This window comes from Ornithodoros turicata, chromosome 2 (genome assembly GCF_037126465.1).
Source record: "Ornithodoros turicata isolate Travis chromosome 2, ASM3712646v1, whole genome shotgun sequence".
Classification (NCBI taxonomy): Eukaryota; Metazoa; Arthropoda; class Arachnida; order Ixodida; family Argasidae; genus Ornithodoros; species Ornithodoros turicata.
In genome coordinates this window covers 107,063,136-107,068,577 of record NC_088202.1, presented here as the reverse complement: position 1 = coordinate 107,068,577, position 5,442 = coordinate 107,063,136, and the positions used below count along the sequence as shown (strand labels likewise).

Genomic DNA, 5,442 nt, shown 5'->3' with positions numbered 1-5,442 from the left:
TTCTACACGATTTCGTCACACCGCTTCAGTGAGTAGTATTTACACATGATGTGTCGCGCTTCTTACTGAACAGGGCAAATAATTTTACTTTGCAACCAGTTGCGACGAAGACCGCTTCCATAGGTTGACATTTCCAGAGGCACAAGATCCTATTCGAAAAAGACACACAAAGACTTACGCAATCAACGAAACAATAAAGACGAGTAAGGCAGAAAAATAATTCTCACGGCATTATTATTATTATAGCGTAGCTTTTCTTGTGAGTATTACGGAAAAGAAAAAAACTGCTTCCCACACAGCTTCTTCTGACGTTGTACCTTATGCGAGAACAAGAACAAAAGAAAATCAAACTAGCTTTTGAATTCAATGCTCTCGATATAGATGCGAAGGCGTTCTAGGAAATATCACCTATAAGGAGAAATATTTCTGCGGGGAGTTGAAACCTCACATTCACCTCCGACGACGACGATGACGTCGTCATCCCAGGAACAACAACTACATGAATGACGATGGGATGAAGTGATTTCCCGCACCAATTGCGGTACCATACCTCAGTGCATGTGGGTTAATATATGACTGGGATGACGATGAAACAGATGAGGCATACTAGGGGTCGAAACCGTATCTGAACCGTAACCGAAAACCACAAAAAATGTTATTTTTTGCCTAACCGAACCGTAAACATTTTTTTATCTACCCTTGAACGAACCGAAACTGAACCGAAAAAATATGATGCGGTAACCGGATCGCCAGACGGTAAAAACGTCTATACCTCATGGATGCACGAATTTTCACGGATGCATCCACGACATCATCCGGCTCGTCGTGTGCGTTTGTTATCCCGGAGGCGAATATCGAAAGAGCGGTGCGGCTGTCTCACGTCACCTCTGCTTCGGTCGCTGAACTTCATGGAGTCCACTTGACACTAAGTTTTATCAACTCGCGATCTTCAGTTGGTCGCTGGATCATCTATAGCGACTCAAAATGTCCGTTACAGACTCTACCTTCCATGTTTACTACGGAATCTCTGGCATCAGCAGCACAAGATGTCTTGCACACATACCATGCGGCAGTCATAAAAGGTCATGACATCCCAATGCAGTGGATCCCTAGTCACTTTGGCATTGCAGGCAACGAGGCTGTGGACGCTGCTGCACACCGGACTCTTCAACTGAGGCGCGTCCAAATAATGCCCATTTATTTATTTATTTATTTATTTATTTATTTATTAGTTTCACGTGCCCGCCAACAGCGTGAGCCTACATAGAGGTGCACGGAAAGAACCAGCAAAGAAGGTGCAAATACCAACTTACAAAACGATAAAAAGTTACAAAGAGGATAAAAATAAAGTAAAATTAGCAAAAATGTCCACACTATTGTTCTCAATGTCATTAAAGCAACACTGCATGCGCGCCAAAGGAGAAGACGGGTGACAAAAACGTGGATAAAAAGTACGATGAACTCTACAATGTCTAGATGGCGCATGAAAATCGACACTGGCTAACAATAAAGGAGAATCTATTTTACCATGCACGACATTGAACAAGAAAGTCATATCCCGAATATAACGACGTTGCTTCAGTGATGTCATCTTAAGCTTCGCAAGGAGGTGATTGTATTCATAAAACCATTTTCTTTGTGAATACCTATCGTAAATAATTCGCACAAACTTCTTTTGCACATTTTCGATGCGATCTGAGAGTGTGTTAGAGAGACAGTTCCAAACGACGGATGCGAACTCCAACTTGCTTCGTACTAGACAATAGAACAGGCAGACAACAGTATGAAAGTCTCTAAAATTCTTCGATATGCGACAAATGAAGCCCATGATTCTCATTGCGGAGCAATACAGGAATGACACATGGTTGTTGAAATTCAGTGCCGAATCGAAAATGACCCCAAGGTCACGAATGGTTTCCACTCTCTCTATTTGGACGCCTTTAATGTCATAATCAAACAGTAATGTCGATTTTTTCCTTGTATAAGATACAACTTTGGTTTTTTTCACATTTAGAGACATGCCGTTTAAGTAACTCCAGTCGCTGATTGCATTTATGTCTTCCTGAATGGACAGGTGATCGCCGTAGCAAGATACGGAACGAAAAATCTTAACGTCATCAGCAAACATTAACAACTGGCAATGTTTCACGACACCGGCAAGATCATTTACAAAGACCAAAAATAAGAGAGGACCTAGGTTACTTCCTTGCGGTACTCCAGATACAGACTCGAACGGAACGGAAAAAGTTCCGGCAACTCGTACCACGTTCCTCCTTCCGAACAAGTAATTTTTCAACCATTGACAATATCTATTACACAATCCAAACTGACAAACCTTTGAAAGTAACAGCTTATGGTTAACTCGATCGAACGCTTTCTTGAAATCAAAATATACCGTGTCAACTTGATAACGTTTACAAAGAAGTGGAGATTATTTCACCAAGGGTGACGCGGGGCGAATGCTGACCGAGCTCAAGCAACAAATGTGCAGCTCCTTGTGGCTAACAGGTTATGCTCAGGATTCGCTTCTGCACAAGGTCGATCCAGAGTTACGCTTTCGAGTACCACCCTCTTTCACGCGACAGACGACGATTGCCCTACATAAGCTACGGCTCAATGTACCGTGCGATACGGCCCAATGTACCGTGCGACGCACGAGACTCTTCAAATTTGGAAAGCGAAACTCTCCGAACTGTAGTGAGTGTGGCGTTGTCGAGGGCATAGAACACATCCTTCTCAGGTGTCGGAAATACGTTGATGCTCGAAGGGCATTAGAGACGAGCCTTTCTCGGGTGGACTCCCGAGCCTTCGACACCGCGAAACTGTTAGGTCTTCCGTCGTCCGACAAGGCGCTGAGGGCACTTGAAGATTTTCTACATACAACCGGGCTTATGGACATTCTATGTCTCGCTGAATGTGTACTGTGTGTGTCCCCAGCGATTCCGGTATTTTACACTCTCTTGGTCGAAACTTTTGGACTGCATGGTGAACTCCATCATCAATGAATGCAACAACTCAGGGAAAAGAGGCGCTGACGCCAGGAATCGAAGCTGGGTCTTCTGATTTCCGGTCAGATATGCTACCACTACACCACACCAGCACGCCGTTTCCCATGAGTCATTGAGTGCCTCAAGTACGGGGGGGACGGACAACCAACCACGCTATTCACATTCTCTCTTACATCTTTCTCACTCACTCTCTCATTCATACACGGCCAGGGCGATCTGTAAACGACGTAAACAACGAGATTTGGCCGAGGCAGTGTGGTGTAGTGGTAGCATATCTGACCGGAAATTAGAAGACCCAGGTTCGATTCCTGGCGTCAGCGCCTCTTTTCCCTGAGTTGTTGCATTCATTGATTTCCGGGCGTATGAGGCTTTCATGTTTGTGTCGTCCCTAAGTGTGGTCTGCCTCGGCCGAATCTCGTTGTTTACGTCGTTTACAGATCGGGCCGTGTATGAATGAGAGAGTGAGTGAGAAAGATGTAAGAGAGAATGGGAATAGCGTGGTTGGTTGTCCGTCTCCCCCGTACTTGAGGCGCTCAATGACTCATGGGAAAAGGCGTGCTGGTGTGGTGTAGTTGTAGCATATCTGACCGGAAATCAGAAGACCCAGGTTCAATTCCTGGCGTCAGCGCCTCTTTTCCCTGAGTTGTTGCATTCATTGATTTCCGGGCGTATGAGGCTTTCATGTTTGTGTCGTCCCTAAGTGTGGTCTGCCTCGGCCGAATCTCGTTGTTTACGTCGTTTACAGATCGCCCTGGCCGTGTATGAATGAGAGAGTGAGTGAGAAAGATGTAAGAGAGAATGGGAATAGCGTGGTTGGTTGTCCGTCTCCCCCGTACTTGAGGCGCTCAATGACTCATGGGAAAAGGCGTGCTGGTGTGGTGTAGTTGTAGCATATCTGACCGGAAATCAGAAGACCCAGGTTCAATTCCTGGCGTCAGCGCCTCTTTTCCCTGAGTTGTTGCATTCATTGATTTCCGGGCGTATGAGGCTTTCATGTTTGTGTCGTCCCTAAGTGTGGTCTGCCTCGGCCGAATCTCGTTGTTTACGTCGTTTACAGATCGCCCTGGCCGTGTATGAATGAGAGAGTGAGTGAGAAAGATGTAAGAGAGAATGGGAATAGCGTGGTTGGTTGTCCATCTCCCCCGTACTTGAGGCGCTCAATGACTCATGGGAAAAGGCGTGCTGGTGTGGTGTAGTTGTAGCATATCTGACCGGAAATCAGAAGACCCAGGTTCAATTCCTGGCGTCAGTGCCTCTTTTCCCTGAGTTGTTGCATTCATTGATTTCCGGGCGTATGAGGCTTTCATGTTTGTATCGTCCCTAAGTGTGGTCTGCCTCGGCCGAATCTCGTTGTTTACGTCGTTTACAGATCGTCCTGGCCGTGTATGAATGAGAGAGTGAGTGAGAAAGATGTAAGAGAGAATGGGAATAGCGTGGTTGGTTGTCCGTCTCCCCCGTACTTGAGGCACTCAATGACTCATGAGAAACGGCGTGCTGGTGTGGTGTAGTTGTAGCATATCTGACCGGAAATCAGAAGACCCAGGTTCAATTCCTGGCGTCAGCGCCTCTTTTCCCTGAGTTGTTGCATTCATTGATTTCCGGGCGTATGAGGCTTTCATGTTTGTGTCGTCCCTAAGTGTGGTCTGCCTCGGCCGAATCTCGTTGTTTACGTCGTTTACAGATCGCCCTGGCCGTGTATGAATGAGAGAGTGAGTGAGAAAGATGTAAGAGAGAATGGGAATAGCGTGGTTGGTTGTCCGTCTCCCCCGTACTTGAGGCACTCAATGACTCATGGGAAACGGCGTGCTGGTGTGGTGTAGTTGTAGCATATCTGACCGGAAATCAGAAGACCCAGGTTCAATTCCTGGCGTCAGCGCCTCTTTTCCCTGAGTTGTTGCATTCATTGATTTCCGGGCGTATGAGGCTTTCATGTTTGTGTCGTCCCTAAGTGTGGTCTGCCTCGGCCGAATCTCGTTGTTTACGTCGTTTACAGATCGCCCTGGCCGTGTATGAATGAGAGAGTGAGTGAGAAAGATGTAAGAGAGAATGGGAATAGCGTGGTTGGTTGTCCGTCGCCCCCGTACTTGAGGCACTCAATGACTCATGGGAAGCGGCGTGCTGGTGTGGTGTAGTTGTAGCATATCTGACCGGAAATCAGAAGACCCAGGTTCAATTCCTGGCGTCAGCGCCTCTTTTCCCTGAGTTGTTGCATTCATTGATTTCCGGGCATATGAGGCTTTCATGTTTCTGTCGTCCCTAAGTGTGGTCTGCCTCGGCCAAATCTCGTTGTTTACGTCCATCATCATCTCTGTTCTTCTCTGGACATCATCTCATGATCTCATCCAGAGCCGTCGCGAGGCCAGTTTGCGCCCGGGGCAGGGCAAATCTGAAGCACCCCCCCCCCTCCCTCACTGCCGTCAGAAGCCTTGTAAAC

General features: G+C 46.8%; 6 non-coding genes across 6 annotated transcripts; 5 read left to right on the top strand and 1 right to left on the bottom strand.

The window, feature by feature from the left end:
• Positions 1–3,029: 3,029 nt before the first annotated feature.
• Trnas-gga (transfer RNA serine (anticodon GGA)) lies at positions 3,030–3,100 on the bottom strand. Its single transcript has one exon. It is a non-coding gene; the product is annotated as a tRNA-Ser (tRNA).
• Positions 3,101–3,565: 465 nt separating this feature from the next.
• On the top strand, positions 3,566–3,636 carry Trnas-gga (transfer RNA serine (anticodon GGA)). The gene has a single exon. It is a non-coding gene; the product is annotated as a tRNA-Ser (tRNA).
• A 241-nt stretch (positions 3,637–3,877) lies between these two features.
• Trnas-gga (transfer RNA serine (anticodon GGA)) lies at positions 3,878–3,948 on the top strand. The gene has a single exon. It is a non-coding gene; the product is annotated as a tRNA-Ser (tRNA).
• Positions 3,949–4,501: 553 nt separating this feature from the next.
• Positions 4,502–4,572, top strand: Trnas-gga (transfer RNA serine (anticodon GGA)). Its single transcript has one exon. It is a non-coding gene; the product is annotated as a tRNA-Ser (tRNA).
• Positions 4,573–4,813: 241 nt separating this feature from the next.
• On the top strand, positions 4,814–4,884 carry Trnas-gga (transfer RNA serine (anticodon GGA)). The gene has a single exon. It is a non-coding gene; the product is annotated as a tRNA-Ser (tRNA).
• Positions 4,885–5,125: 241 nt separating this feature from the next.
• Positions 5,126–5,196, top strand: Trnas-gga (transfer RNA serine (anticodon GGA)). Its single transcript has one exon. It is a non-coding gene; the product is annotated as a tRNA-Ser (tRNA).
• Positions 5,197–5,442: the final 246 nt, after the last annotated feature.